This window comes from Mangifera indica, chromosome 2 (assembly GCF_011075055.1).
Source record: "Mangifera indica cultivar Alphonso chromosome 2, CATAS_Mindica_2.1, whole genome shotgun sequence".
NCBI lineage: Eukaryota > Viridiplantae > Streptophyta > Magnoliopsida > Sapindales > Anacardiaceae > Mangifera > Mangifera indica.
Window position 1 is genome coordinate 2671687 of NC_058138.1, and position 6451 is coordinate 2678137.

General features: G+C 33.5%; 1 non-coding gene across 1 annotated transcript; it reads right to left on the bottom strand.

The window, feature by feature from the left end:
* Window positions 1-5298: 5298 nt before the first annotated feature.
* LOC123209848 lies at window positions 5299-5405 on the bottom strand. The gene has a single exon (XR_006501155.1). It is a non-coding gene; the product is annotated as a small nucleolar RNA R71 (small nucleolar RNA).
* Between the last annotated feature and the right edge of the window lie 1046 nt (window positions 5406-6451).

Below are 6451 nucleotides of genomic sequence, written 5' to 3' on the forward strand. Positions count from 1 at the left end.
ACCCTAAGTGAGGATTTTCCAAATAAACGAGAACGGACAAAAATCCACACAAGCAAAGACAAAGAAAGATATCTCCACAACTGGTATCAATATACTATCCTGTCTCACCTCATTGCCATCTTTAATTTAGAATTAGCTCGTAGCCAAAAATAATATAATAGGGAAAATAATAATGACTATATTGAGAAGATAAAAACATTAAAGCAAAATTTTATTTTAAATATTATATAATATATAATTTTGTTTTACCATTTAAAGACTTTTAATAATTTATAAGCAAAAATTATTCTTTACATATAAATGTTGAGTGGTGTGAAACATTGTCAAAACCAGACCTAGTCGGCTGGTTCATCGGGTTCTACTATGAACCAATTCTTAATCAGGAAAACCTAAGAAAAACCGGTCAACTAGAAGAAATGCATTAACCCAAGAAAACCCAGTTCACACTATACACAATTTAATTAAATATTAAAATCATTAAAAATTCAAATTTTAAGGTTTAAAAGATAAAACTTAAAGTTAAAATGTAAAACTCATAGTAGAACTCAAACGTAAATGAACTCCATTCATCTCTCAAATTGAAATTACAAAGTTCAACACTTACATAAATTAATGGAATAGTTGTATAATTGTATAAAATGTTAATTTAATCTTTTATGATTATTCATTTAATTATAGTGGCTTAAATTAAAACCGACTTGTCAAACCAATTGAACCGGTCGAACTATGAATCAGTGAAACAACCAATTTAACTACTATCTGGTTTTGAAACACTGGAAAACACAATATCACACCAGTAAAATCCACGGTTGGGATAAACAAAGACTTGCTAATAGCAAAAAAATGGGCCAAAAGACTTATTCCCGCCCAAAGTTTCGTGTATCTCCATTATTCTATCCGTAACTTTTAAAAACTTAAATACCTACCAATGTATTAAATTTTACTATTACTATTAGGGGTAAAATCATAATTTAAAATTTTTATATAAACTCACATTTTAAAATTACTCTTAAGTTTCAAAATATTATTTCTACCCCCCAACCTCATCTTTTACAAGTTTAAAAATCTCAGTTTCACCCCTTCTTTAATTCAATTTTTGATGGACATCAGTGTCCTCCTTCTTCATCTCCAACATCCTCCTTTACCAAGACCAAGTTGTTGGCATCCTTCTTCCTCCCATAGTGACTCCTATTGGTGCAAAATTGAGTGAGAGATCTTGCTCAATTTCCACCAAATTTATGTCGATGCGAGTCACCAAAGAGGAAGGTTGGCGCCAATGACAAGAACAAAATAGAGAGATCTCATCATCGGCACCAGCTTTCCTCCCTGGCGACTCGCGTAAGCATAAATCCAATCAAAATCAAGTGAGATTTCTCGCTCAATTTTGGCCCGATTTTGCACCAAAGAGAGTCAACGAGGGAAGGTGAAGAACACCGATGACTCAATCTCAATGGAGGATGATGCCAGAGATGGAGGAGGACTCTGATAAAGATCAAAAATTGAGCCTAAAGACGAGGTGAAACTGAGATTTTTTAGAAGGCAGGGGTTAGTCGTATATAGGTAAAATATGAGTGATTGAAACCTTAGATTGGAGGGGAAGTCAGTTTTTAAACTTGCAAAATATGAGGTTAGGATGTAGAAATCAATTTTTAAAACTTAAGGGTAATCTTAAATTATGACTTTAAATAAAATTTTTAAATGATAATTTTACCCTTTATAGTAACAATAAAATTTAACAGATTGGTACATATTTGAGTTTTTGAAAGTTAATAGATAGGAGTTTGAGGATCCATCCTCATTTTATAATAAATAAACTTCAATTTCATTTAAATTAATATTTTTTGGTAAATCTCCATGGTACGAGGAAAATTTTATTAATTGAAAAAAAATGACACCTAGAGAGAGGGGGACATAATGAGCCTTACCTCTCAATTAAATAAAACTAAATACAATAAAAAGAGATTAAAAAAAAAAAAAAAAGAAGATGATGATGCATGAATCACAAAGAATAAATATAAAACATGTGCACACACCATTAATGTTTGGTAACGAATATATATACAAGCATACAAATGTAAAATATGTATTGACATCCTAACAAGTAGCGTATTTTCTTCTCCTTCTTCTTTGCCTGAAGAACAATATCAAAGTCGGATTATCAATAAGCATGTAAAAGCTGAATATATAACAATAATATGTATGATTATTCTAAATCTATAAGTCATAGTAAAGCATGAAGCATACCATTTTCATAGACTACCTTTAAACTGTTGCAGGGGGAAACCATTAACATTGGAGGATGAGCTTCCAAAGCATTTTCAATTCACTAATTGCCGACAATATTACTGAAAAAAATATGATAAATCATGATTCATACCATTTCCACTTTCAACTTTAAGCTAGTTCTCTTGCAACCTTATTTTCCTGTAAAAGCAATGAGCTTATTAATAATGGAAATGCTAAATGTACTAACAGTAGGTATAAATATAGACACAAATGTTAATATATCATCATATGATTGAATAATTTTTGAATTAGATATAAAGTAAATAGTTAGATGACTCAATCACATGATATCGCAAAGTTTCTTTGTACATGTTAGTGAGAGAAAGTTTCTTAATAAATGTTGAATAAATGGGAATGAATAATTAATCTAACAAGAAAAAAGTAATGCAAATCAAGTTGTACAAATAATGTGAATATATAAATGGCATATATTTATGTATAACTGAAAATAATGTGCATAAATGAAAATGGTGAAAGTCAGGAAAATTAATTAGAAGATGTAGGTGTTTGATCATAAAGCATATACCTGTTCATTGAAGAACTCTTCCAATGTGGTACTGAGGTCGCCATTCCAACGTCCAGTACCTTCAAAAAACACTTCTTTAAGCTTGGGTGTCACTGGCATTTTAGAACCGAAGGTCTTCATTTTTCTACATTCAAATATCTTAAAGAATTCCAAATTTGGGAATTCAATAGTATATGGCCCAGAGCTAAAACAAGTGAGTTTGCGTAGTTTAGACAAATACAGTTCCTCCAGACTAGGAAACACAATGCTCTCTAATGGCACTTCTTTTTCTCCTCTCTCATCCGTGATTATTTCTTGTGTTCTTGAGCAATAAAATACATCAAGTCTTCTGAGCTTCACCAAGAGTTTGGCAATTGAGAGAGTGAAGAGGATTTCTAAATTATAACAAAAATGTATGTTTATAATAGATAAGTTTCCCAAGCATGGGGGGGGGGGGGGGGGGGGGGTGGGGTTATGTTGTGATCTAACTATAGATCTTGCGCTTCTCTCTTCTCAAAGATCTCCTTCAAAATAAAGCAGTAATCTATGTTTATTTCTTCCAAACAAATAAGGCTTTGGAGTAGAGTTGGTGAAAATAGTTTTATTAACTTGTAGCATCTTGATAAAACCATTAATTGCTACTATTTTGATTTATAATTCCCTTATGTTGTGTGGAAATTTGATTTAATCTAATGGAATTACTTATCTTTTTGCATTTAGGAAGCTTTGAGCAATTTTGGAATAAGTTGGGCCAAAAAGAGGAAAAACTGGAGCAGATATATTAAACTGGAAATTTCGTAATGCAGACTAGGCGTAGGCACGTGAAAGATGAGAGCAGAATTCGGAAAGCAGATCTGAACATCCAGATCTGTTGCAAGAGTCCATAAAATATTAAGATTTGCTTCCAAGGAAAGGGATAATCACCAGCTGGAAAAGAGGATTAATTGAGCTAAATAAGGAATGATATTTTTGGAAGAAGGATTTATATTAAAAATGCATATCTTTTCCTTTCTTTTTGGGAAGATATGTATCACTTTGCTTGATTGGATTAGGAGATTAGGATTCACTTTCAATTTCCAGATTTTTAGTAGGACGATAATATATATACTCTTATTTTTATTTGAGAATTATCAACCATTGTACTTAGAGAATTAGAGAGAAAAGCATGGTCTACAGTGGCTGAATAATTTATCTTGGTTGAAGGGATCTGAAACCATGGAACTACAATGATTGTGAGATTTATTTTGTTCTTTAATGCATCTTTTTGATTATTTGAGTATTGATTATCTTTCTGAATTATTTGTTATTGATTGTGTTGGTTGATTTCTAAGGCGCGCGATTAGTTTATCAATTAATATAATCTACGGCTAGTTTAGATGCTGAATCCGTAATTGTTCAATCCATCTAATCGAAGTGGCAACTAGGTTTATCGTTTACTGCGTCAGAAGCTATAATCCTAGGAAAATAATCAACTAGATTAAATGCAACGTCGTACGTTTGTGTTGTCTTGCTTCGTTGGTCTTTCTAATTCGTAATGCTATTGTTTAATTAAATTCGAGATCGTATCCGAATTGTTAATCAATAAGGGTTAATTGAAATACATGTTTTTGGTTAACTAATCGTAAGGAAGGACAGGTTAATTTAATACCACAACGAATATTTGAATAATTAAATTGATATTTTGTTTCGATGATCGATCGTAGTTCCAATGGTGGATGTGACCGAAGACCAAGGTTTGTTAAATCAATGTATTCCTTTTAGATTATTTTTCTAAATTTTTATTTATTGTTTTTCCTTATAATTTGCATTCAACTCAAAACTCCCTTTTTATTTCTTTGTTTCGATTTAGTTGGGACGACATACTAATCAAAGCTCTTCAAGGGAACGATCCCTACTTTCCTTTACTACATTTTTTGTTACAGGAATTTAGGATTTAATTTGGGTGTCAACGACAGCACGTACCAAATTTTGGCGCCGTTGTCGGGAAGTTTTTAATTTGTATGTTTGTTACGCGATCTTCGAAACAAGCTAGTTTACAATTTGATCTAGAAATTGAAAAGACTGCAAAAGGGTTGAGAAAAGAAACAAAAAGGAGACTGCACGCACACAAGGCAGTTCACGAAACAGAGGAAAACATGGCTGAAAATCAGACTTTAAGAGAGCTTGCTGCTCCAAATTTAAATCAACAACCACACTGCATTACTTTTCCGAATTTAGATGTTAATACCACCTTCGAATTAAAATCTGGACTAATTCATCTTTTACCTATTTTTCGTGGTTCTGCAGGTGAAGATCCTCATAAACATTTAAAAGAATTTCATGTGGTGTGCACCGGAATGAAACCGAATGGAGTAACCGAAGAACAAATCAAGATGAGGGCTTTTCCGTTTTCTTTGAAAGATGATGCGCAAGATTGGTTGTATTATCTACCCGCTGGAAGTATCACTACTTGGCATGAGATGAAAAGATTATTTCTGCAGAAATTTTTTCCAGCATCAAGAGCAGCCAGCATAAGGAAAGAAATCTGTGGCATTCAACAGCATACTGGAGAGTCTTTATACGAATATTGGGAGCGCTTTAAAAAACTCTGTGCGAGCTGTCCACATCACCAAATTAGTGACCAGCTGCTTCTTCAATATTTCTATGAAGGACTTCTATCGAATGAGAGAAATATGATTGATGCGGCAAGTGGTGGAGCATTGGCTGACAAAACACCTGAAGCAGCCCGAAATTTAATTGTAAATATGGCGTCAAATTCATAACAATTTGGAAATAGATTAGACCATTCGTCTCGGCGCTTCAATAAGGTAAATGTATCTTCTCTTGAAAGACGACTTGATGATCTAACTACTCTTGTACGTCAAATGGCTGTAGGAAAAACAGAGACAGCGAAAGTTTACAGAATTTGTTCGATAGGAGGGCATCCAACTGATATGTGCCCAACACTTCAGGAGGACTGCTCTGAACATGCTAATGTAGTGGGCGGATTTTTAGGACAGCAGCAGCGAAATCATAATTATAATCCCTATTCGAATACTTACAATTCAGGTTGGAGAGATCATCCTAATTTTCGTTATGGGAATGCAAATGCGGATCAACCTTCAAATAATTTTCAGCCATACCAACAGCATTATATTCCTAGACAGTAGCAACCAACTCAAAATTCTAATTCAGGTACATCTCTTGAAGATATTGTTAAAAGTTTGGCTACTAACACTATGAAATTTCAGCAGGAAACCAGAACCAGCATTCAAAATCTGGAAAATCAAATGAGCCAGATGGCTACTGCAATCAATAGGCTGGAAGCACAAAATTCAAGCAAACTGTCATCACAAACTGTGATGAACCCAAAGTAGAATGTTAGTGTCATAATGTTGAGGAGTGGAAAGGAGCTGGAGATGTCAATTAAAGCACAACCTACACCAGCACAGCCAGCAGAAAATAGAGAAGAATTGGCAGCAGAAAATAATTCTTCTGAAAAGGTAGCGGCAGGTAAATATCCTTCTTTCAGCGAATACAAACCTGTTCCTCCTTTTCCTGAAGCTTTAAAACTGAAGTACGAACGTAATGCGGATTTATATGAGACCTTTCGAGAGTGTGAAGTCAATATTCCACTGTTTGATGCAATAAAACAAGTGCCTCACTATGCTAAATTTTTGA